At 31.7% G+C, this 27,168-nt stretch overlaps 1 protein-coding gene and 1 long non-coding RNA gene across 3 annotated transcripts in view; both read right to left on the minus strand.

Annotated features, from left to right (window-relative positions):
- The window catches only part of LOC127723840 (ficolin-2-like), a 174,928-nt gene that overhangs the window by 14,114 nt on the left and 133,646 nt on the right, over positions 1 to 27,168 (minus strand). The window lies entirely within an intron of this gene.
- LOC127723018 (uncharacterized) overlaps positions 9,413 to 27,168 on the minus strand; it is a 103,040-nt gene continuing 85,284 nt past the window's right edge. Inside the window, exons 1-4 of one of the 2 annotated variants that reach the window (XR_007991797.1) lie at positions 21,644 to 22,006; positions 11,414 to 11,553; positions 10,643 to 10,739; positions 9,413 to 9,442 (exon numbers count right to left, since the gene is read on the minus strand). This is a non-coding gene — a long non-coding RNA (uncharacterized LOC127723018). Of the gene's footprint in view, positions 9,443 to 10,642; positions 10,740 to 11,413; positions 11,554 to 21,643; positions 22,007 to 27,168 lie in introns of those variants that run through there. The other variant, XR_007991798.1, reaches the window with a different exon arrangement.

Consider the following 27,168-nt stretch of genomic DNA (forward strand, 5'->3'; position numbering starts at 1 on the left):
TGTAGTCGGATTCCTGTCTGATCTGTATAAAACGTTAAAGGTCGGTGATTTTTATTGGTACTATATATCTTTATTTTATCAGCTTGATGTATACTTCAGTACGTTGATGGTTTTCTGTAACGAAAGAACCTCGTGTGAAGCTCTTGTTTGCCTCTCCCCCTTCTACTTTTTCCGCAAATAATATTAGCAAAACAAAAGCAGATCGATACCTAACTCGCAAGGACAATGTTGATTCTTCGGATACAATATTTTGTGTATAATTAAATTTTTATACTAAAAATAATATTCGTGCAGACTTAGACTCGTGGTCAAGATTTTTTTCATGGACAGAGCACGTGGTTCCATGAAATATGGATATAGAACACTATGTTCTCATTATAAATTATATTTGCAAACATCAGTTAAGAATAACTGATATGCTTATAATTGACCAGAGAGAATACACTATATCACAATAATTCTTCCAAATGCTCGTTTTGTGAACATGTCTTCTGTTCCGATATTGTGATAGGCGTGTCTGCTACAGAAACCGCGCGAAGTACTTGGAAGGCAACGGATATCTGATTGGTTGACGGAATGACACGGAAAAAGCAGAAACTGTGCACGTGAAAAAAAAAACAACTACGACTCCCTGTTGTTAACAGGAGACGGAAAATGGCCGACATGACAATGTTAAACCTCCGTAAGGATCGGAAAATGGGCGGTACATGATGATCAATGGAGCAATTAGTAAATGAATAAGGTTAAAATGAATGGATGGACAGTTATCAAATGTAATTTCTTGGTCAAATACGTTAAATGATAGCAATAAAAAAGTTGTATTGTTTTTTAGGCGGACAGGACCCCTTGAGCCAGACTATAGGCCAAAGAGTTTTTTCATTTGAATTATTCTATATTTGACATGTCGGGACATTTTATTGATTAATATACGGTATTTACTCATTGACGACTACTAGTTGCCTTCATCTGCAGATAATCTGTTGTGCAAACACCCTGGATTATACACACTCGAACTGATATGACATGTTACAACGTAACGAGATTCTAATTCATTGTCAACATTATGTACTATATCTTGTATGAAGGTATTATGTTGTTTGACTCCAACAAAACATTTCATTTGTTAGAAAGCGTATGAAGCCGCTACTAATAATTCGGGACTCGTTATGGATCGTTTTGAATAAAGTCGTAAAAGGCATGCTATAATTAGTGTACCAGTACACTTGTACTAATCCCTGGAACATTATCTGCAGTGAATTGACATCTGTGTAACATGTGTAATGTATACTAAAATATTAATGATTTCTAAATTGGCTTTATTGACAATCAAAATATCTGGTTATCTTTAAATCGGCACAATAACACTTATTACGTAACAATTCAGTAAACACGGTAAATATTTCATAAGTACTTTTGATGTGCAATATTTTAAGCTTTTAACTAGTATGATCAATCAAAACTTCAATTAAGAAGGAAATTTAATTTTACATTGGAACAGTGATGCATGGCATAGTTATGACTTACGCTTATAGAACAGACATTCAAATAAAAAAAAGGATTATACAATGTTAAAATATTGCAATTAGTATTGTCGAACTGAATTGAACACTGCGTTGTACGTAGTCAGTATTTCTGTGTTGACACGAATTATCATTGATATGGTAATATTAGTAAATCAACTGTATACAAAACTTAGAATTGTTCGAAATTCTTAGGATTTTCGACACCAGAAATATACTACATTAGCTGTATTTGCAAAACCTTTCGGTATGTTTTTTTTCTCAATGCTCCACCTCTTCGAACTGTATTTGGCCTTTTAACTTGTTTTGATTCGGGCGTCACTGTCATTTGTAGAAAGACAAACTGAAAGTCTGGTATCTTCTATAAGTTATTTTAAATTTTTGTTGAAATGAGTGTATGTTTCAATGAAATAACAGAAGAGATTATAACCTTAAAAGATATCAAGCCTCGTTTTGTACAAGTTTAACAATATGACATATTGTTTTAACACTTGTGTAGTGTTTATCTTGTTGAAGACCATATATTGACCTAAATGTTTTTTTAGTCGGATTCCTGTCTGATCTGTATAAAACGTTAAAGGTCGGTGATTTTTCTTGGTACTATATATCTTTATTGTATCAGCTTGATGTATACTTCACAAATAATACAAGATGGTCCCGAGCGATAGATAATAGGTCCTGAAGTTGTGAACTTTTGATTAATTCTCAATTTTCCTTTTATTTGTTTTTGTGCTTTCTTCACAGGACTTTTTAGCGTTACTCGGATTTTTTGCTGGCGTTTTTGTCAAATTTTATGTAGACTTCTCCATTTTGAATTTACAAAGAGTTCCGTATTTTTCTGATACTAGTATACATGTTCCAATGAGTTGTTTTTACCTACTTTAGCCCTGTACTTCTGAAGTCAAACCTATTCAAATCCGTTATAAACATAGATAAGGCAAAAAGAGAATTCACATCCGTTTAAAATTCATGATGCTTTCCTTTATGATGTTCTCTCCTCTGTTTCAAAATAACAAGCTTTTTAAAAGATTGTTATATATTGATAAAAGAGAGGCTCAAGATACCCGAAGGACATAAAAACTAATAAATCGAAAATAAACTGACAACGCCATATAGGTTGTAGAATTATTACAGCGATTCAATTATTATACAACTACAACAAAGCAAAGGTAAATCTAACATAGTATTCAGCAGTTCCATATATATCGCATCTGATCCAGTAAAATAGGTACCCTTATTTTAATATTACAACTGCTCGATACTTCTGCTAGTGGACTGTTACTACAGCCCGGTAGCCAGTACTTCGGTACTGGAAATGAAAAAAACGTATAATGTGTTTTTAAATTTTTTTGTTTCAAAAGGTTTGAAATCATTTTAAATTAAGGATAATATCTCCTTCATGCTAAGCTCTGATTCCTGCATGTCTTTGGGTATACTATTTTTTTTTTTTTTATTGGTTTATAAGCTCTTCATTTTTTTTTTAATAAGTTTTGGATTTTCAACATTTTGATCTCGATCATCACTGAATAATTTTGTTGTCGAAATTCGCATCTGGTGCAGTAAAATTGGTACCGTTACTGTTGTTACTATTGATGATGCCACTAAAGCTTTCGCTTAATGACTCGTATATCTGCATTGTAGTTTCACACAGGAATAGTGTCTAGCCCTACGTATTGTCGGCGTTACATTCCTAAGTTGTGAGAGTCAATGAATTCAGTTTTATGTTCGTTCCGTCCGACTGCACATACTGTTGGAATCCTTACTAAAGGTATTGAAAGAAACACCCTATCAATTCAATGAGTAATCCCCCGTCAATGCAATGCCTTATTCTATATATCACCATAATATATAAATGATTCATTTGACGTCAGGTTGATAGCAATGTGGTAAGATGCCAAGAAAAAGTCTTAACGTTGCCATAAAAATCTGCACAGGCTATATGTGAAATTTGCCACCTGTAAATGCTCTAACTAAGCCCAATTTCTACCTTGAAGCATCATTTTAACTACGCGTGTTGAGATCTCTATTGAAAAATCTGGTGAATGCGCATGATGCAAAATCGGTTCTTGGGTCGCTTCTACAATTTTAGTTGGAAAGCAGGAAATTTTGCTCTTGAACCGTTCTTGTTTGAAGGTCAAATGTCATCCGACTTCCTTCAAGGTTTGGTGTGCATGTGCAAAGGTTAATCAGTGTGCAATAAGATTTGTGCGTTTTGAAAATAATTTGTCTTGTACTGACTTTGTCAATGTAAAACACCTGTGTCATTATATCAATACATACTTGACAGATGTTGATGATGATGATGATGATGATGCTGATTAATTATTTGAGCTATTTTCATCTTAAACATTCGAATGAATTTAAAAGACTTACTTTGCATTCAGTTATTGTTTATTGTTTTTTCTGTTGTTAATACATTTATGTAAGTTATCACACAAACATTATTTTCCTACTATACGATATGGTACTCGGCACATTACAAACGTCAAAAAACGCGAAGAAACGTTGACAGGATACTAATATATATTTTGAAAACATTTATACGAACACATGTTTATGTAAAAACAGAAATGTCATAGATACATTTAGTCTGAAATAAAAATGTCAAATACTGACTAATAAGTCAGTGGGACTAAATTCAATAAAATTAAGTTTTCCCCTTCTTTACTTCCCGTTTAAGTTTTAAATACTGACAAGTCTATTACAAAGTACATTTTTATATGAATTTGTATAATCAAAGTTCAAGGCTATCCTTGTATGGAAACAACATTGAGTCATAATTGAACAAAATTCTTAACTAATAAAAACGTCAATTTTAATGCATAAAAACGTTATTTTTCTAATTTGATATCTCCTACAAGCTTCATAAATGCTGAATCAAATATCGACTTAACAATATGTTTACAAGTTCTGAAATAAACACCAAATTTACAGTTAAGAATACAACATTTGGAAATATATAATTGTTAACCTTTATGCAAAATTGACCACTTCTGAGGATTATGGCACCATTAATCTGAAAATTTACGATTTTTTCTTTCCAAGGATATATGATTTAGCCATGTGTTCTATGGGTGCAATAAATCACTTTTTTTTATGATTTCACCGCTGGTCTAACATGGTATCTTCTATCTTTTTTTTGTCACTTTTTTAATTGACTCGGTTTGGGTATGGAAGGGGAAATTACAGTCATATAAATTTATAGACAAATACAAATCTTAAACAACATACAAACTATATAAAGCAGAATTGACATAATCGATGTTGAATAGGCGAAACTTAGTAAGGCATCCTTTGACATCCAGAAAAAAGATTTTTTTTTTCAACCAGCTTACAAAACAAAAATGGTAAAATTCAAATTCAAAGATTTAAATATGCCATAAAACGAAGATAAAACAAAATCTAGACTTTTTTTTAAATGTTTTTGGTTGTACATGGTGTATGAAGTTGAAAAGGAAAAAAGATTTCAGAATAATTATTTCAAAAGGCATGCCAGTTAAAACAAATAATAAGAATAGATTGGAGCCAATCCTGTGGAAATATAAGTTTTAATTAATATTACCTTCTGTTTTACTGTAATCGGTAATCGTAAGTTGGTAGTTAGTTCTCTCATACCCCACATATAATGTTTTAAAAAATATATTTTATGTTGATTGAAATCCAAGATGTCAATGTAAGCGAGCGCATACCGAAATAACGTATCACAGTTTATGTTCACAATAAACAAAGGAGCCAATTGCACTTCATCATTGATGACAAGAAAGCATGCAAGAGAATGTGACAAGTTTATTAAGCAAGAAAAATATCGTTGATATTATTGTATGGAGGTGTAAAATACATAGCAGAGCAATCGTATCTGACATGAAACAAGGCGTTCGCATTTCTTTAACTCGTAATATCAATACTGTTCTAGATATATTTATGTTTATATGAATCTGAAGTGGTTATTATTCCCATTATAGCGTTGAGTAATGTGTCATTGCATTGTAAAATATTTATTATGGTCATATCGTTTTCGCTGCATGTGAAGCCAAGATAACCTTGGTTTTTGATAATTGAACTGAATTTAGTATACCATTTTTTACGGATGTCAAGATTAATACATTGATATAAAAAAAAAATCAAAAAAGTGTTTGTATTATAAAGGTTTCATCTATCATACATTTTTTCTTATGTTTTTTTATTTCTTGGTTTAATCATCATTCTTGTCTTTGTTACGCCGTCTTTGCGCCACGATTTCCAATTAAGGTTGTCTTTGAACACACCGTTGATGTTGGCATTAGTACATTTCGCATGCCACCAACCACTATTTTTGGAATCAGAACACGACCGAAGTGGTTTTAAGTCGTTATCCTTGTCACGAGTAGAAAACATCATACCATTCATTGGATTGTTATCCCCATCGTTCATTGAATCACCTGTAAATTTAAATTTAAAATATGTAAATTAAGGCAAAGTATTTTACCGATGCTATGATTAGTCGGAAAACAACAGCACAGTACATTAGTGAGATACTTTTTATACGTCTTTCTATGGAATTAAAGACACGTATATTAAAGAAGATGTTCTCTTAACACTAGACATGACTAATATCACGATTTAATTACATTCAAATCATTGTAACAATGACAATGACATTATCTTCGAAAACTGCCATGTTCATTTCAGCTACAGGCAATTGTTACCCTATGTTCTTATGATACTTTTGTATTTATATTCATTTAACTCTCATGTAGAATGGCAAATTTTACAGAGATTCTAACTACAAAGTAGGTTGTTCTAAAAAAGAAGTAGATATTGTGACGATAATATGCTGCAAACCATTTATTTCAAATGTTAGCTTAAAGTTTCCTTTGAACTTGAAATGTGTCTGCTCAAGTGTGAAAAACTGTAACACAGTATACACAGTACCAGAAACATTTGCGGGGTTGCATGTACCATTAAATCGTGTAGAATACAAGTATAACCTAAAGTCTTTTTATGACTGTCCGTCAATGAATGAATAAATGAATGAATGAGTTAATATTTTAAACATAGCATATAGTATAATAAAGTATGCTAGCTCTACTCTTTTAATTAATTGATATGGTGACACAATCATACCACATCTTCTTATTTAATTTTACAGTATTATGTGCTAAAGTATAGTAAACAAACAAAAATCATGATGTTATAATAGATTTAATGAAATGCATGCTTAAATCAGATGAGTGCAACAAGGAACCATGTACATTCACATTTTGAATCTTGTTTCTTACATGGTATACGTAGAAACAGAAAAAGGTATACGTATAGCATTCAAAAAATGTGTCCTTCTTTCTAAAATTTTCCTTTTAAAATAAATCATAACACGACAGGCTTGTTTTCCAATAACATCTATATTGAATTTCTTTTGACGGACACTATTCTGAATCGTGTTAACGTTGCTTTTCGTAAATTTGTTGTTTTAAAAAAAAGCAAACCGGGCCTTATGCAAAGACAAATCCGGGTCCTTCCATTTTGACATGACCCATTTATTTCGTTCCATGCACATAAATACAAACATTGAGAAGCACGAAGTGACGAAATTTTGCAATTTCCATCTTAATATCTTTCTTGCCTTACCTTTCTTTCCATACAATATGCACAATTTAACGAGAAATTAAACAAATTCGATCCAAAGGTCATTTAATTCATCATTTTGACATGCCTTTTTACTTTTTTCTCCGTTAATTCAGAACGGTTGTAGAAAATATTTTATCTCATAATTGAAATTAGTTATATGTTTATTTATTTTCTTCAATATCATAAAAATAACAAATAAATAAATAGAAATCCTACCATTTATCTGTCTGCCGATGGTCCCTCACCGTACCGGATATTATATACTATTGAGTCCGAACATTTTTATCCGGGGTAGTTTAGACACAGTGTACTTAAGTTTTATCAATATGGAATAATATTCGTATACTACTTGTATTAAAAAGCCTGCTAAAATACGTCATTTTTGCCTAATTACCCAATAGCAATGTTCAGTCATGTTGCTATCAATTCTACAATATTATGTCTGAGTTGAAATGAGTTTTATCGGAAAAGCTTGAAGATTAAGTTCAGTGCATTTTAAAATTGTTTATATCATAATGGTTGAAAAGTAGATTTGAGTCAATATCAATATCGTTCTGAAAATATTCAATAACATGGCGGAAAACTTCTTTTCTTGATTTATCGTGAAACATGGTAAAAATTTACGCAAATTTGTATCTGTGGATCAAACGATCATGCTAAATTATTTTCTTTTTCCTTAATCGTTTGTTTCACTAAATTTATATCAAATTCTCTGCTAACGTACAAATAATCATTGTATATTTTGTTGAAAAAAACGTAGAAATGTTTAATTGTAACTTTTTATCTGTACACTTTCACAAAAGGTAAACCATGAAATTATCAGTCATCCAAAACCATAATTGAACTGTTTCATTCAAAGAACATTTCACAGCTTTTTTTTAATTGAAATTGGAATTTCCACGTTATTCAAGGTGAAATAAAGTTAAAAAAAAAATGCAGAAGTTGGTCTCAGTTCCCCTATTCAAAAAACGGACAGAGGAGCTCGTTGAAAAATGTTTGCCTTAGATGACGAGTCTTTTCTAAATGTTTTATAGTCTATTCTCATCTTCTGTTTTACACCACTGTCTTGTACTAGGCATATGATTGACTTGCAAGCATGTTAAATCCGGTCGAATTACGTACTGTTATCATTGACAAGACCGGACCCATTTATTTTACAGGGGAGTGTCACCAACATTTACTTTCAAAAAATTTCATCTTTGATTAATTTTTATAAGGTCAAAAAGTATGAACAGAGCTAAGAGTGACAGATGGCTAACAATTTTTTAAATTTCATTGTCTTTGATGTCTGCAGGTAAAAGTTCAAACGGGTCCATTAAATTATTAGTGTAAACACAATGCACGTGCAAACCCAAACAGTTGACTAGGTTAAAGAAAAATGGTAATTCCTGTTTTTCCGAACGGCAGTAAAACGGTTATCAAAGAAAGGCATCCGTTTGGCTATGTGGGATGTATAAATTCCAGCCACGTCTGGTCTAAATTATGACGTGAAATCCACTGTCTCGTGTAGATACTGCCACGCCCTCTGCACGTTAAGAACAGAATTCTTTGAGGGGTCCATAGGTGGCATTTTTCAAGGGCTAAATTTTGTTTTCCAAAATAACAATTGCTGAATTGGTAATGCTGATTTTATATTTGGCCAGGCATACAAATATACTTTTACTTCAAATGATTATTTACTCGGTCTTAAAAAACTCGACTCACAAAAATCAAGAAACAGTTTAGATTTTCGATTATAACTCGTGCATCTAGGTTCTTGATATCCAATCCACAGAACAAAAACCAATAACACTTGTTTTTTCTTCAGGTTGATCCTTTTTTTAGCAGACAATTGAGAATTAACACTTCATTTTCACATCTCCACACAATAGGTCCCCAAATAATTATCAACGATCGGTACATTACGTACGCACGCATTCCCCCTACATTTGCGCATACAAATCATTAAATTTACGCACAACGTTTTATAAAGTTTTTGCAATTCATTTTACAGGTAATTAAAGGTAAACTTATAGATAATTCACATTCCATTTCTTAACGGTCCTAGATTTACCATTACAGCTTTCAATATCAATTTTCAGGTTATATTTAAATAACAACTGTACAAGGGGACTTAGTCCTGTGTAATTATAAGTTTAAATTATGATTACCTGCTGTTCCACTGTAACTTGTAATTGTAAGCTGGTAGTTAGTGCTCTCACTCCCCACACATATTCCATCGTACACAGCATAAGCTGTAGTCTTATTGACATCTTCAAGATCAAATCGGACTTGGTAATTTTGTTGTTGTCGAAGAATATAATGAAGATTGTCATTTCCTTTTGAAATAAATAATAATTAAAAGATAATTAGCGGTACATATTCTGTCGATATACTGCTTTAAACCTTGAAAATTCATAGATATTTGTGTACAATGAAATAGATTTTTTGAATATCAAGAAATCGGCGAGCAACCTTTCATTCCTTCTCAAACAAGAAAACAAACAAACAGACATTTAAACGTTAAAAATCGTCTCCAACAAATAAATTGTATAAACACGATGTAATATTTTCTACCAAGATTTACCAAGATTAAGTACTAGAAAAGTAATTGATTTAGTATCAAACACCTGCAATCAACACAAAAAGAATAACACCAACGTAGATTGTAGTAGATTGTAGTAAGGAAAACCACTGACAAACACTTTTTAAAATATCGTGATTGTTATGGGCAACACTGTTCTCGGTGTTTATAAAGTTCGCCCTTTGAATTGTTCATGTTATTGTCCATCATAAAAGCATAAAGTTTCAAGGTAGTATTTCGAGATCTCAGCCATACGTGTTGATGGCTATCAAACGTTCGATGAACACTAACAGAATCACAAGGCATACGTTTTGATGGCTATCACACGTTAGATGAACGATACAACAGAGTCGTCACAAGCCATTCGTATTGATGGCTATCACACGTTCGATGAACGTGACACCAGAGTCACAAGCCATTCGTATTGATGGCTATCACACGTTTGATGTAACAAACAATTTAAGTTTTTGGATCTTAGACTATTACAAATATGCTTAAACATATAGTAAAATGTAAGTTACGGTTTTCACATGCCAACCGAATCAAGTTTGAAACTAATATTTTTATAAATATGCTTGAATATAATCAAATAGTTAGGTTATTCTATTAGCATGCATAAGGTCAAATTAGCTTGTATGTAAACTGCTGTTGTTGGAAAATGTTTATTTAATTTCCGTCTGTTGTTAATTAGACAAGAGAGGGGAAAGATACCAAAGGAACATGCAAACTCATAAGTCGAAATAAACTGACAACGCCAAAAGAAAAAGACAAACAGTCGTACAAAAGTACACAAAACACAACATAGAAAACTGAAGACTGAGTAACACGAACCCTACCAAAAACTTGGGGTGATCTCAGGTGCTCCGAAAGGGTAAGCAGATCCTGCTTTACATGCTAACCCGTCGTGTTACTACAAACCGGTAATAAAAACAAAATTCTAATTAAAATATCTTACCAAGCCAATGTTCTCCTGCTATATCCCCAAATCCAGTTTTGTAATCCTCCCAATCTCTATAGAAATCAACATTTCCATCAAATCGTCTTTGAATTGTCTACAGATACAAAGTATTTTGAATATAAACGAAGATTTTAAGACCCAACGTCATGAAAATAATAGTATACTTCAGAATAAATTTTAAATAAACAATTATTATATTTGCAAACAATCTTTTTTTCAATTTTTTTGTAGAGTTTGTGCTACTATTTAAAAAAAAAAATCAATTTTCAATTTCTAATTTTCGCAGTTAATAATTTTGATACACTTGTTTTAACGATATCTTTAAGAATGACATTTTCTAAAAAAATGAAATTAATTGAATTAACAATGTTTTATTATTAGATATAGAGTAAGTGCATTTTTTTTTCTATAACTACACTTCAGTGAAAAAAATTAATACAGTTATATTGCCATATAATCGGAAGGTTTGGCTAGCCATACAACCTGGTTCAACCCACCTTTTTTCTTAAAATGTCCTGTACCAAGCCAGGAATATGGCAGTTGTTATCAAATAGTCCGGTTCTCTGTATGTTGGCGTTTGTTTTTGTAGCAGTTCAGTATTTATGTTGTTCCGTTGTTTTCCTCTTATAGTTGATGTGTTTCCCTCGGTTTTGGTTGTGACCCGGATTTGTTTCAGTTAAATCGATTGATGACTACTGAACAGCTGTATACTACTGGTGCCTTTTTTTATAATATTTTTTTTTTTATTGACAGAAAAATCTAACTTACCGTCCACCCTCTACCATCAGTGTCCATGTCACAAAACACAGTTATGGTTGGACCGTTTTCTGGCTGGATAGTATGTACCCCAGTACATGTTCCAGGAGGAAATTCGCTACAGTCGGTTGGTGTAGGAGAAAAGACCATAGCTGGTGAAAAGGAAATTACTATATACTTGTAGTATTATGATGCAATAGTTGAAATCAAATTATTATGATAATACACATCAAATTTATACGTATCAGTGCTCATAATGTAGGCAACATTTAATGGACTTGTTAACATCAATTTTGTTTTAATGGAACGATTTCGTTTACGTTTGGTCCTTTTTTTTTGGGGGGGGGGGGGGGGGGGATTTAAGCTAATCAACGTAACATGTGTCTTATTGTCCTAATATTCTGACTTTGAGCATTAGTGAAGACACATTATGTCAAAAACTGCATTTTGTGCAGTATACTTGGTACATTAATTAAATTTCACAATATTAGATAAAGTGCACAAAATGTCACGAATATAATTAAATTGTGTACATGTTTGTAGAATTTGTAAGCAACTACAAGGGACAGGATCATATTAAATTAATTATTTTAAATGGAGGTTAAAATAAATTGAGTAACCATAGATGAATAAACAATATCCCAAATCAAATGGGATATCAAAATAAAAAAAGAATAATAAATAGTCTTATATTATTCCTTGTCAAACAATAGGCAAAACGTTATCCTTTATGTTACACAGAATCCAACAATATTTTTTTTTGTATTATTTTCATAAATTAAGGCACCTGTAGTTAACAGATGTTTAAATCCTATAATTCACATGCTAAAAATACAACACCCTCTATAGGAATCCTCTAAAAATGTAAATTAAAAAACTATTCAGGTATATATGTTCTAAGACTGCGAACACATGTCTCTAGTGATTTGATACATAGACCTATCGTATCGATCAACTTATTTATTATGTTGACATCAAACCATTGTAGCGTCAAATTCATGCGTTTCTCCACTATTGAAAGAAAAAACAACTGTCCATACAAGTAACAGTTATTTTACGACTGATAATATTTGTCAAAGTTGTAACAGTTGTACAATTTCACTGTTGCAGTTATTTTTTAACTGTTCCAACTTTAACAGTGTTTGTCTTATACATAAATCGATTGCAACAACGCTAAAAATAGTTGTCACAGTCATTATAGGACTGATACAATTATTTTAAAGTTGTAATAGTTGATTTACAACTGTCCCAACTCGAAAAACGTTGCAACAGTCATAAACAAACTGTTTTAACGACGAAAAGGTTGTCACAGTTATAATACGACTGCTGGAACCATTTGAAGGTTGTAACAGTTATTTCATAACGATCCCAAAGCAAAAAACCTTGAAAGAGTCATAAATGAACTGTTTAAACGCCGAAAAGGTTGTTACAGTTAAAATATGTTTGGTACAGCCATTATATAGTCATAGCTACATTTAAGTTTCGCAACTTCCAAACATTGATCAAGTCATTAAGACTATTAAAAGTCACGGATACAAAATTTCTGACAGTTCGGGATAGGTTAAATCATTTGTAAAACAATTTCACTTTGCGTATTAATAAAGTTGTAACAAAATAGACAGCATTGTCGCACCCATTTAAAACATTGATTTAAATAATAACTGATGTAAAAGAAATAGGATATTGAAATATTTGTCACTGAATATTTTGGTATTCGCAACTAATTTGGTTATTTGTTTAACTTATCAACTTATTTAAAAATACCTTGCCTCACATATCTTTGAAAAAAATTCTGAACCAGCAATTTCACATGGGGCTGTCTTATACGCATTAAATACTTCATATGAAAAAACACCTCACCTATAAGATAAATTGAAAACAGATTTTTCCAATATCTTCAACGGTAACAGTTAACCCTTTTCAAAATTATCGAAACAACAACTTTTTAATTAAGTCAAAGGTGTGAAATCATTCATGCATTTAAGGCTATCTCCAATGCCCGTAGTTTTACGAATCACATCATAATAACGGTCAATATATTATAAACCCAGCGGGAATATACATACCTGTCATCCCCGTTTTAAACTACTTATTCCCGAGGGCTTATTTCATACGGCATGGACACTAATAGAAATCATTTGATTGTTTTTTAGCTTTTATTTGAGACCACATTTTTTTTTTGTAACAAAATTATAAACATGATAAATATTGTGGTATAAACCAGTTTTAATATATATATAAAAAAAAATGAATCAAAGCTATGGTAACTTTTAACGCACGCTTTGCAGCTATTGAAAACAAAAATATTCTAAAATCTATTTCAATTCAATTTGTTTTAATATTACCTTACTTTATTTTTGAAAAGTTTAGTTAAAGTTTAATATTGACTCGACTTTGTACTGTTTAATGTACCGAGTGGTCTATTTGAAGTTCAATAGTCTTAATGTATAAAGCACTTCAGATGGCATTATTGAGGCAAACATATTATGCCTCGAGTTAATTTATATTTTCACCGGATTTTTCTCAACCAATTTATGATGTATAATTTGTAAAAATATATTTATAGGTGGATGGACATACTGTTTTTTTAAGGCCGACCCAATAACTCTCGTTAGTGAACGTTAAACTTTTGTAAACAAGAAGACTCGGAGATTAAATCATCTTTTATTTATTCACACAACGGTTTACTGCTCGTTGTATTAATTCATTAGACTCTGGTCTTGTTGAATTCTACATGCTGACCTCAAGATGACTTTTTGTGATTTTTTCGTTTCAGTTGATATAATACATGTCATACTGACGGTGACTCAAACCATTTATAAATTCACATAAACGCCTGTCTGATATTGATACATTATTCAACCTGTAGTTAGAAAAGGAACATTTTTACCTTGTGAGTAGTTTTTGTGTTATTATAAGGATGGACTGAAAATAAGTATTCTGGCCCTGGTCTGAGTAAAAATATATAATCTTGCCGCCTATATGTTGGAAAAAATATTCTGACCTCATCAAATTTGCCAGTTGAGTTGCTAACTTCTATGCATTTGGGCATGTTGGGTATCGGGTGAAAAATTGTCTTAATTGCAAACAAGTACCACATCATTTGATTTATCATGATCTTATAAAAAAAATCTACTAGTTAGAATTTTCATGACTGTTTTTGTTTTTGTTGAAAGCTATGTCATGTATATGTTGACCTCTAAATTAAATTGTTGTTGTTTTTGTGTTGATATCTCATCATAGCAGGTTACTCACATCACCCGTTTTAATATCATGTTTTAGCCAGCTGCATATTTGTATTTCATAAGCTTTTCACACCATGATATATTAATAATGTACAACAATAGTTATAACATTGTGTATTCACCATTGATAAGCAAGAGAGTCAAACTCTAATTGTACAGCCACAAAAAGAAAATTCCAATTCTCATCCTCCGTCTTGAAACCACTATTTATATCATTTTCTTTTTTTATTTCTTGTTATATTTTTTCTTTTGCTAAAAGTTTTCGAATCATAGCAAATTAAAACCCCAAAATATGCTTTCAAATAAAATTAAAGATAAAACAAACAGCTCACCCTATAGTACATAATACAAACACGCCCTTGTAATGCAAATTGTGTATAATAAAAGGGTAGCAAAAATATATTGGGATATTTTGAAGGCATTTATTCAAAAGCAAATAAAATGATTCTGTAGAAAAACATGCCCGAGATCAGAAGCTTGTAAATATTGGATCACATATAACGGATTTTGGTAAACCATAATACAGTTGTTATAAATGGGCCTATAACAATAGGAGACATCATATATGATAATCAAGAAATTATTGTTCTATATCCTTAACTGACAAAATTTTTATTAAATTTTGTCGCCAACTGGTATTAAGTACTGGTGACCTCTAAACATGTTGGTATGCATAATTCTTTAGTTTTCAATCATTTTTTTATAAATATTTTACTTTCATTCTTATATGGTGGGTTGCAAAACCCTGATAGAGGCTTCTTTTTGAATGATTATAGTGGCTTTTGTTTGTTTGTTGAATTTGATGGTTGTGTCATCGAAATTCATACCACATCTCCTTATTCCAGTTATTTTACATTATACAAAACTATAATAATATCAACTGAATGTTAATAATCATTGTTAATAGTTGTCTGACTTTTGATATAAACAAGAGTGAAAACGCTGAAATGTCACGTCTGATTTACCTACATGTATAATTGAATTTATGAACATTGAAAGTCTGTAATATGAAAGTTTTACTACAATCATAACAATTGCAAGTATCACATACACTTAAAATTCATGAAATTATCAATGATCCATTAAAATGAAGTCAAAGTCAAATTAACAATGCCAGACAGATGATTTACAGCTTACAATCATTCCATAACCCAAATTTAATGAATGTAGTGGTTTATAGTACAAATGTATCGGAGAAATAGACTAAACATCCAAACCATGAAAAGAAAATATTGTGCAATGAACCATGAAAATGAGGTCACGGTCAGATGAAACCATCCAATCAAACATGTACACCTTATGATCATTCCATATCTCAAAAATTGTGATCTTATAGCTTATAGCATCTGAGAAACATTGGGATATACAATGTAGACCAAACCCCAAAAACTTAACATTGTTCAATGAACCATGACATTGAAGCCAAGGTCGGATGAAACCTGCAAGTCAGACATATACACCTTATTATCATTCCACACCAAAAAATAGTTGATCTAGTGCTTAAAGTATCTGAGAAACGGACTTGACAATGTAACTACTAACTAAATAACCTAAATCACTGAATCTTGAAATGAAGTCAAGGTCGGGTGAACCCTACCTGACAGACATGTAGACCTTGCAAGATACCCATGTACCAAATATATATAGATATATGACAGACAGAAACTTCATATCAACATATTTACTATCTGAATACAAGATAACAAGCATCCAGGTCTTTTAGCTTCTAAAATGTAAAGCTTTATACGAATAGTTTACACTGTCGCCACAACCAGATTGTAATACCTATTTCTTACATACTTTAATTTTTTTCGCAGGCGAGATAATAAAATGATACTTTGAAGTACATGTATTGTTTAATTTGATTGACCAGTATAAAATGCCAGTTCCACTTTGAACAGTAATTTAGACTTTATTTATAAACATGTACATTCAGACTTTAAGTATAGCAAGCAGACGTTTGACACTCAACAATAGTGACGGACAGTGAGATACCCTCATGGGTAGTCAATAAAATTGAGAATGGAAATGGGGAATGTGTAAAAGAGACAACAACCCGACCATAGAACAGACAACAGCAGAAGGTCACTAACAGGTCTTCAATGCAGCGAGAAATTCCCGCACCCGGAGGCGTCCTTCAGCTGGTCCCTAAACAAATATATATACTAGTTCAGTGATAATGAACGCCATACTAAACTCCAAATTGTACACAAGAAACTAAAATTAAAAATAAAACAAGACTAACAAAGGCTAGAGGCTCCTATTACAATAACTGTATTTACTAGGAAAAAAACTACCAATCCTAATTTGCTTGATAACAAAGTTTTAGGACTCATACAATTGCATTTATAAGTCCCATACAACAAGAAGAATAAAACCTTTTTTGAGGGTCTAAATTCTTAAAGATATTGTCTTCCTATCTACATGTTTTCACATGAAAATATCTATGCATTTTGGTTTTTATACATAAATTCTAGCATGTTTATATAGTACACACATTCTTATTTAGTGATTTTATATTCTATGCTAAATCTAAAAAGAATACAGTTAGGAAGCTCACTTTGCTTCTTAAATAGTTTTTGTATTTCTTGTTAACTGTAAACCACCTAGCAATAAGCATGATACATTATTTATAGATATTTATTCATTGCTATAATTCATTTTGAGAAAAGATGCAACCTTCACAACCTTTTGTTCAATAAGACGCATTAAATACATAATGAAACAATGACCACATTTTGTTAAATAACCTTTTTAAAAGGACAACTGTTATGACTTTGTGCATTGTTTCCGGAAAATTAAATTAATAATATTGTTTTATTTTGTTAATTAATATTATTTTGAACCATTATAGAAATACTCATTTTCAATGCTTTATATTATTAAATATATTCATTTAATTGATCTGTTTTGTTGTCCATGACTCAGAAATTATTTGAAAACAAATATACTAATAATGCATTCTTGTTAAATAAATCACCTATAGATAAGAATTTAAACAGCAAAATATATGAATATTTACTTTGTAGTCAAATTCAACATGAATTTTCTCAAATTCTATTTTACATTACCATGATTACTTTAAGTGTTCTTCAAAATGCAAGACATTATTATACATCATCCAAAAGGTAATTAAGTAAACCAGGGAAATACTTAGAAACCGGTGTTAGCAACACAATATATGCATATGTACATGTGGTTAATTTTTGGTTAAACAAAATCCAGTGACAAATATTTCATGTCAATATAGGACAAGACAGTGAACAATACATTACCATACAATATGTATAGGTCCTATGAAAGGCCATCCTGCACAACCAAACCAATGCCCTACTTGAAAAGGGTTTAACAATTAGACGACAAGATCAAGAGTGACCTTTTTCTATTCCCTTGTCACCCTTGGGGTGATGGTTGTGAAGTGGATAGGGGATTGAAAAGTTTAGTCAGATTTATGAAGACACATGATTAACATGAGAATTTCACTAGCAATAGGTGACTTTAAACAATCAATTTTGTTCTAAACTGATCTGATTTTTTGTTCAATATGAACATTTGCACAAGTCACAGGTCCTTTAATAAATGAAATGTCATGTTTTGTCACACATCAACATCCTCCCAAGGATAACAGGTCAGAATTTGCCATGTCAGCTAGATCCACACATACAGTCTACACAGATGGGCACAGGCTTTTCAGCCCAGGCATGTAAAATGACTATCAGGCCTGTAAAATTTTCTATCATTCTGCCAATATTGATGATTTTCCTATTTTCATTTTCATCTAATAAGAGATTTGTCAAGGGCAAGATGAAAAAAGGAATGTGCATAAGATCACTAAGAGAGTGTTTGACTTGGGGTTTTCAGCATAGAAAAAAAATGGATTAAAAAGGGGGAGGGAAAATGGGGATTTACCTGAATTTCAATGATGCATAAACTTTTTACAATCTTTAATCCTAACTGCCTTGGAACATGCTACTGTGCAGAATTGCGGCGAAAGATCATATAGGATAACATCATGTCGATTCTTACCTGTACTGTAGAAAGAATTTGGACATTTTTTCCTTCAAAATATTGGATGAATGATGATGATAATGATGATAGATTTGCTTTAAAATATTGTTCATTTCTACTCACCGAATGCAATTTCAAGTCAGCTTATATTGTGGTCTAACTAAACAATTGTAGCTTCCTTTTGTAAAATGTTGTTTGACGACCACGGTCGGTCTGCCGACAGGAATGCAACAAAACAATAAAGAGGATGAACCGTTAACGGTGAAAATTTGTTCCGTTTTTGATCAAATTTGACAGATTTGATTAATTATCATCGACAAATATCCCTCATGGATAGCACTTCAAATAAAAGCAGTTATTGTGCTGTATAGAATAGGTAGTCATATTCTTTAAATTTACTTCAGGTACACCGTCGTTAGTTCGTAATCCTACACTTCTGCATAATTTATCAAAACAATTTCAAATATGAATTAAAATGAATTCATTAGCATTATTAGCATCTTCTGCAATAATTCTTAACCTCTTTTTTAAACGGAGACTTTTCATATGATGAAGCAAGTTATGTACAATTCTGAATAAACGGAATATTAGATAAAGATACCTAAAGGATAGTCAAACGCACAAGTCGAAAATGAACGGACAATGACGCGGCAATAAACGGGAAACGACAAAATGATCAACAACGATCGCAAAAAAGAAATAAATAATAATAAAAATAAAACCCACAATAGATGATAATAATATAATGTATTTGACAGCACCAACGTCTGAAAAGTTGACACAAACAAATTTTAACTGTCCCAACTATCAAAAGGTTGGGATACACACTATACAACTGCCACAACAACAAGACTGTAACAAATAGTATTTGACTGTGACAACGCCGTAAACAACTGCACAGTCCTCAAATGACTGTGGATAATAATTTTTGTTTTTCACAACCCCTAAAAGTGTTGGGATAGGCATGAATAAGCTGTTACAACAACATAAGGCAACTGTCACAACCCTTACATTTCTTATCATTTGATTTGAAAGTCATTTTCAGTCTTCCACAGACTAAAACTGTCGTACAACGACTGTTACTAATATGGACAGTTGTTTTTTCGTCCACTAGTCCGAAGTTTTATGTAAGGAGCACAACCTGCTCAGGAAGTCCGTTTAGATTGAACATACACGAGCGCAACGTATTAACTGAGATATAAAAAATTCTTGTTGACGTGAGCAGACGCTATGTTAATGCTGATAATTTTGAAATTGACAATTGGAAAATTGAAATATTTACATTTGTCATATTCTAGTCGTTTAACGGTGTCAATATCGAGGAAATATTAAAATCTCAAGCTGACCGGTACCGAGTCATGAATATGACACTTGTTTTCCGTTCGTTAGATGTGTTTGAGCTTTTGAATTTGCCATTTTATAAAGGACATTCCGTTTTGAATTTCTCTTTGAGTTCGGTATTTTTGTTATTTTACTTTTTTTTATTTCTATAAACTGTCGCTTATATTAAATACATGAAATTTGTAGATACAAAATATATAGGTCCCAATTCAATCTGGCTATAGGGTTTCAAAGGAAAAATGATAGCTTTGTGTTTGAATTTTACTTATATAATTGTATTATATTCAAGTGAGAGAGCAGTTTTATTTAGTGATGGATATAAACAAATTTGAAATTATACACATGGTAGTATAAATGGGGTCTATAGAATAGAGAAAAGGTAAAATCACAAAAATACTAAACTCCGAGGAAAATTCTAAAAGGAAAGTCCCTAATCAAATGGCAAAATCAAAAACTCAAACAGATCAAACGAATGGATAACAACTGTCATATTCCTGACTTGGTACAGTAAGGAATAAGTGTGTGCTAAATTATAAATAATAGATAGAAAAAAATGAAGACCTTCATATCATGACCCTAATATATAGTATGGAATCATTCGAACTTGGATAGGAACAAAAATAATACAAAACAGGTATACATCAAACACGTAAACACACCTACCTACAAAAGCAAAGACATTTAATTTTAAACGATTATCATTTAAGTAATACAACAAAATTAACCCACACTGAATTCAGTATGATCATCAGATGCGTATTTAAAATCACATAACAAAGGACAAAATAAAATTAAGAACCACGAAAAGGAATGCATACTTTTATTTTTGGAGAATGACCAAACAAATTAAACAAATATTGTATATCTATAAGATAACTTTTATTTTATTGTTTATCTACATTATTTTAGCTTGTGTACTATATAACATAAAGGTAATTTGTGATATCATTAACATGTCCTAATTGGCACATTTAACAGAAAATTGTCAATTAACACTAAGTGTGGGACAAAAAAGATACAACTAAATTAATGCGACAGTAGAAAACCGGTGTTAAAATCCCGTAAATTGATTAAGAACAGACAAATCAAGATATCAAACAAAGTAACTTGGAGAATCGTAGTACTCCGAAAGAAGGAGACTAGATTTGTGACAGGATAAGCGTCTTCTCCAATGCATGCAAATTCACAATCAGTCAAAATGTCATAATCGGTAAATGTACAGATCAGGCGACTATAATAGAATCCTAAGATCTAAGACCACGCAAAAATGTTGCTAGTGTGTTAAGACACTGACAAATCGTATCGTCAACCAATTTGTAAGGTTGACGGTAGAACTAATGTTGTGTCGAATTCTGTCGTTCTTCCTTTTAACTCATTCAATATATAACTTGACTTGATATCTTGGTCCATGAGATTTTAAGATTAAAACAAGTTTTGTCCATAGTTTACTTCAAAATTTAATTCTTATCCTGGTATCTATGATGAGTTTATTCTTATCTTGACATCACACTTGTGACTAACGAGGGGACAAACGGTCGGACATTTGCATCACTATATAATCCCTTTACGTGCGAAGGTATGAAAACAGAACCGATATATTAAAATAGTCTTATAATAATAGATAATTTTTATTTTGTAACAATCCTACCTAGTTTTGGAGTCTTTGTACTTGTATGTGATCCTGTAGAGGGTTCCTTCATAGGGCAGCAAGCCAAAAATAAGGAACAGTGTTCTAAGATTTGGTCATAGGTACTTGAGCAGCAAGTACTATCACTTGTGCACAACATGGCACACTGGATTCGGGATTTTGCTTCCACTGTATGAACTGATGCTCCATTTTGAACTATTCTTATGTTTGTGTTGGTGTTAAACTTCTGTGTTTTAATACCAAAACTTTCAACATATTGTGCAAAAAGTGCAAACACAACTGCTGTTCTTATATAAAACATAGCATTCATTGATAATCCGCTACCATTTGAGAATATGGTTTTGTAGTTTTACTGTATAGCGTCTTCGCACAATAACCTAACAAATATGATGAGTCTATGACGATGTAACAAAGTGATTGCTTTATTGTATGATATATTGGTCTATTGATTTCTGTCATAAATAATTGAAATAATAATTTCAATAACATCACATAAACATTTTGGAAATGTATTTATTTTTCAATGGAGCTTGAAACTTGATATAAGAAAGTCGTATGATTTCAATTGGTCGAGCTTTTAACTCTTATTTCATGAAATTAATGTATGACAGATCATCAATACATTTAGAAAATACTTGGAGTAAATTACATTTTTCAGTCCCATGAAAAATATACGATAACCAATGAAAAACCTTTATTAAGTGTAGACACCTTTTGCGTTTACCGTAAAAACGTACATTTGGTATTACAAATCTACGAAAATTAAGAAGAAGGGTACAAAGCGTTAGCTATTTTTCCTGATCTTTCAATCTTAATTAAATTTGGTAGTTTCGATTTCTGTCGTTGTTCCTTATTTTTTTTTCATTTTTTAAAGTACTGGTTAAATACAATAGCTGCTGGACTATGAGTTCCCGAGGGTATCATCAGCTCAGTAGTAAGTCACTGCTTTGATACTGACATGATTTATGACATACATTTCTTAAATTATTAAGACACTCAGGTCCCTAAAATAAATTGACTTTCGGTCGATTATTTTAAGGTATCATTTAAACATATTTATACACCCTCGGCTTTCAAATATTTTGCTTTGGAAAAATCGCTTTGGACGCAAAACATGTATGAATTGGTGTTTGTATATTTTTTGTTTAAGTGTGCAGAGGAAAGAAAATTCAGAAAGTTGTTCCGGACTTACAAAGTTGAACCAGTGTAGCTTTCATTGAAGTGAGAGGTATAGCTTTAAAACAAAGTTTAATCCACCTTTTGTTCTACATGAGAAAATGCCTGTACCATTAAGAAATATTTCCATTCGTTTGATGTGTTGAAGTTTTCAATTTTGCCATTTTCAGTTTTGAATTTTCTATGAAGTTCGGTATTTTTCTATATCATATTTTTTACTTGCTCTGAGTAGGTTTTTTTTTACTGTCTTTGGACTGTTATCTATTAGATCAATATTAAGTGCGTATATACTAAGACATATTCCTAAACTTCATCGTTGAAAAAAAAAGAAACTAATGTTTATGGCATTTTAATAGAGAGTACTTTTAGATTGGAACTTTGTAGATATATTCGTTGTGTCCTTTATATCGATCTGATGAGTCATTTCTGTTAACTGATTTTACCATTTGTTTTTAATTTGTTGTTGTTAAATCCCCTTCCATTTACAGGAAAGGTTGATCGCTCGTGAACATGTTGAAACCCGCCGAATTCTATGCTATCCAAGGTCAGGAGCCTGTTATATGGTGGTTGTTGTTAGTCGTTGTTTATCATATGTGTTTTGTGGTTATAACATGGTACAGTCCTGTACATCAACTAAGCCAACGAGGTTTTTCATTTAAATTATTCTATTTTTGACATGTCGGGACATTTTATTGATTAATATACGGTATGGTATTTGCTCATTGACGACTACTAGTTGCCTTCATCTACCGATTATCTGTTGTGCAAACACCCTCGAACTGAAATGACACAACGTAACGAGATTCTAATTCATTGTGAACATTATGTACTATATCTTGTATGAAGGTATTATTTTGTTTGCCTCGAACAAAATATTTCATTTGTTAGAAAGCGTATGAAGCCGCTGCTAATAATTCAGGACTCGTTATGGATCGTTTTGAATAATGTCGTAAAAGGCATGCTTTAATTAGTGTACCAGTACACTCGTCCTAATCCCTGGAGCATTATCGACTACTTTTAGTGCAGTGTATTGAAATGAGTGTAACGTATACTAAAATATTAATGATTTCTAGATTAGTTTTATTGACAATCAAATATCTGATTATCTTCAAATCGGCACAATAACACTTATTGCGTAACAATTCAGTAAACACGGTAAATATTTCATAGGTACTTTTGATGTGCAATATTTTAAGCTATTGACTAGTATGATACATCAAAACTTCAATTAAGAAGGCAATTTCATTTTACTATGGAACAGTGATGCATTGCATAGTTATGACTTACGCTTATGAAACAGACATTCAAATTAAAAAAAAAGATTATACTATGTTAGAATATTGCAATTAGTATTGTCAAACTTAATTGAACACTGCGTTGTAAGTAGTCAGTATTTCTGTGTTGACACGAATTATCATTGATATTGTAATATTAGTAAATCAACTGTTTACAAAACTGAGAATTGTTCGAAATACTTAGGACTTTCGACACCAGAAATAGACTATATTAGCTGTATTTGAAAAACCTTTCGGTATGTTTTGTTCTCAATGCTCCACCTCTTCGAACTGTATTTGTTTGGCCTTTTAACATTTTTTTATTTGGGCGTCCCTGTCTTTTGTAGAAAGACGAACTACAAGTCTGATATCTTCTATAAGTTGTTTTTAAATTTTTTATTGGAATGAGTGTATGTTTCAAAGGAATAACAGAAGGGATTATAGCATTAAAAGATATCAAACCTCGTTTTGTACAAGCTTAACAATATGACATATTGTTTTAACACTTGTATGGTATTTATGATGTTGAAGACCATATATTGACGTAAATAACTTTTTTAGTCGGATTCCTGTCTGATCTGTATAAAACGTTAAATGTCGGTGATTTTGTTTGGTACTATATATCTTTATTTTATTACCTTGATGTATACTTCACAAATAATACAAGATGGTCCCGAGCGATAGATAATAGGTCCTGAAGTTGTGAACTTTTTATTAATTCACAGTTTTCCTTTTATTTGTTTTTGTGCTATTACGCTCTGTTTTCATATGACTCTTTAGCGTGACTCGGATTTTTTTGCTGACGTTTTTGTCAAATGTCATGTACACTTCTCCAATTTGAATTTACAAAGAGTTCCGTAATTTTGTTATACTTTTATACATGTACCAATCAGTTGTCTTTACCTACTTTAGCCCTGTACTTCTGAAGTCACACCTATTCAAATCCGTTATAAACATAGATAGGGTAAAAAGAGAATTAACATCCGTTTAAAATTCATGACGCTTTCCTTTATGATGTTCTCTCCTCTGTTTCAAAAAAACAAGCTTTTCAAAAGACTGTTATAAATTGATAAAAGAGAGACTCCAGATACCCGAGGGACATAAAAACTCATAAATCGAAAATAAACTGACAACGCCATATAGGTTGTAGAATTATTACAGCGATTCAAGTATTATACACCTACAACAAAGCAAGGGTAAATCTAACATAGTATACAGCAGTTCCATATATATCGCATCTGGTGCAGTAAAATAGGCACATGTAATGTTAATATTATAACTGGTCGATACTTCTGCTGGTGGACTGTTACTCCCGAGGGTATCAACGACCCGGTAGCCAGTACTTCGGTAGTGGAATGAAAAATAAACGTATAATGTGTTTTTTTTAATTTTTTGTTTCAAAAGGTTTGACATCATATTAAATTAAGGACAATATCTCCTTCATGCTAAGCTCTGATTCCTTCCATGGCTTTGGATATACCATTTGTCTTTTTTTGGTTTATAAGCTCTTCATTTTTCTTTAATAAGTTTTGGATTTTCAAAATTTTGATCTCGATCATCACTGAATAATTTTGTTGTCGAAATTCGCATCTGGTGCAGTAAAATTGGTACTGTTAATGTTGTTACTATTGATGATGCCACTAAAGCTTTCTCTTAAATGATTCGTATGTCTGCATTGTAGTTTCACACAGGAATAGTGTCTAGCCTTAAGTATTGTCGGCCTTACATTCCTAAGTATTGAGAGTCAATGAATTCAGTTTTATGTTCGTTCCTTCCAACTGCACATGTTGTTACAGGATGCGACACTATATCATCTCTGTTTAATTTAGGCAACAAATCCTTACTAAAGGTATTGAAAGAAACACCCTATCAATTCAATGAGTTATATCAGATCAATTCAATGACTTATCCCCGTTCAATTCAATGACTTATTCTATATATAACCATAAGATATAAATGATTCATTCGACGTCAGGTTGATAGCAATGTGGTACATGTATGATGCCAAGAAAAAGTCTTAACGTTGCCATAAAAATCTAAACAGGCTATGTGTGAAATTTGCAACCTTTAAATGCTCTAACTAGGCCCAACTTCCACCTTGAGAAGCATCATTTTAACCACGCGTGTTGAGATCTCTATTGAAAAAATCTGGTGAATGCGCATGAAGCTAAATCGGTTCTTGGGTCGCTCCTAAAATTTTGGTTGGAAAGCATGAAATTTTGCTCTTGAACCGTTCTTGATTGAATGTCAAATGTCATCCGACTTCCTTCAAGGTTTGGTGTGCATGTGCAACGGGTTATCAGTGTGCAGTAAGATTTGTGCGTTTTGAAGATAGTTTGTCTTGCACTGAAATTTGTCAATTTAAATCACCTGTGTCATTATATCAATACACACTTGACAGATGTTGATGATGATGATGATGATGATGATGATGATGATGATGATGATGATGATGATGATGATGATGATGATGATGATGATGATGATTGATTATCTGAGCTATTTACATCTTAAACATTCGAATGAATTTAAAAACTTACTTTGCATCCAGTTATTGTCTATTTTTTTATGTTGTTAATAAATTTATGTAAGTTATCACACACACACAGTATTTTCGTTCTATACGATATGATACTTGGCACATTACGAACGTCAAATAACGCCAAGAAACGTTGACAGGATACTTATATATATTTTGAAAAATTTTATACGAACACATGTTTATGTAAAAACAGAAATGTCATAGATACATTTAGTCTGAAATGAAAATGTCAAATACTGACTAAAAAGCCAATGGGACTAAATTCAATAAAATTAAGTTTTTCCCCTCCTTTACTTCCCGTTTAAATTTTAAATACTGACAAGTCTATTAAAAGGTACATTTTTATATTAATTTGTATAATTAAAGTTCAAGGCTATCCTTGTATGGAAACAAAATTGAGTCATAATTGAACAAAATTCTTAACTAATAAAAACGTCAATTTTAATGCATAAAAACGTAATTTTTTAAATTTGATATCTCCTTCAAGTTTCATAAATGCTGAATCAAATATCGACTTAACAATATGTTTACAA

Source organism: Mytilus californianus, unplaced genomic scaffold (assembly GCF_021869535.1).
Source record: "Mytilus californianus isolate M0D057914Y unplaced genomic scaffold, xbMytCali1.0.p SCAF_13, whole genome shotgun sequence".
Classification (NCBI taxonomy): domain Eukaryota; kingdom Metazoa; phylum Mollusca; class Bivalvia; order Mytilida; family Mytilidae; genus Mytilus; species Mytilus californianus.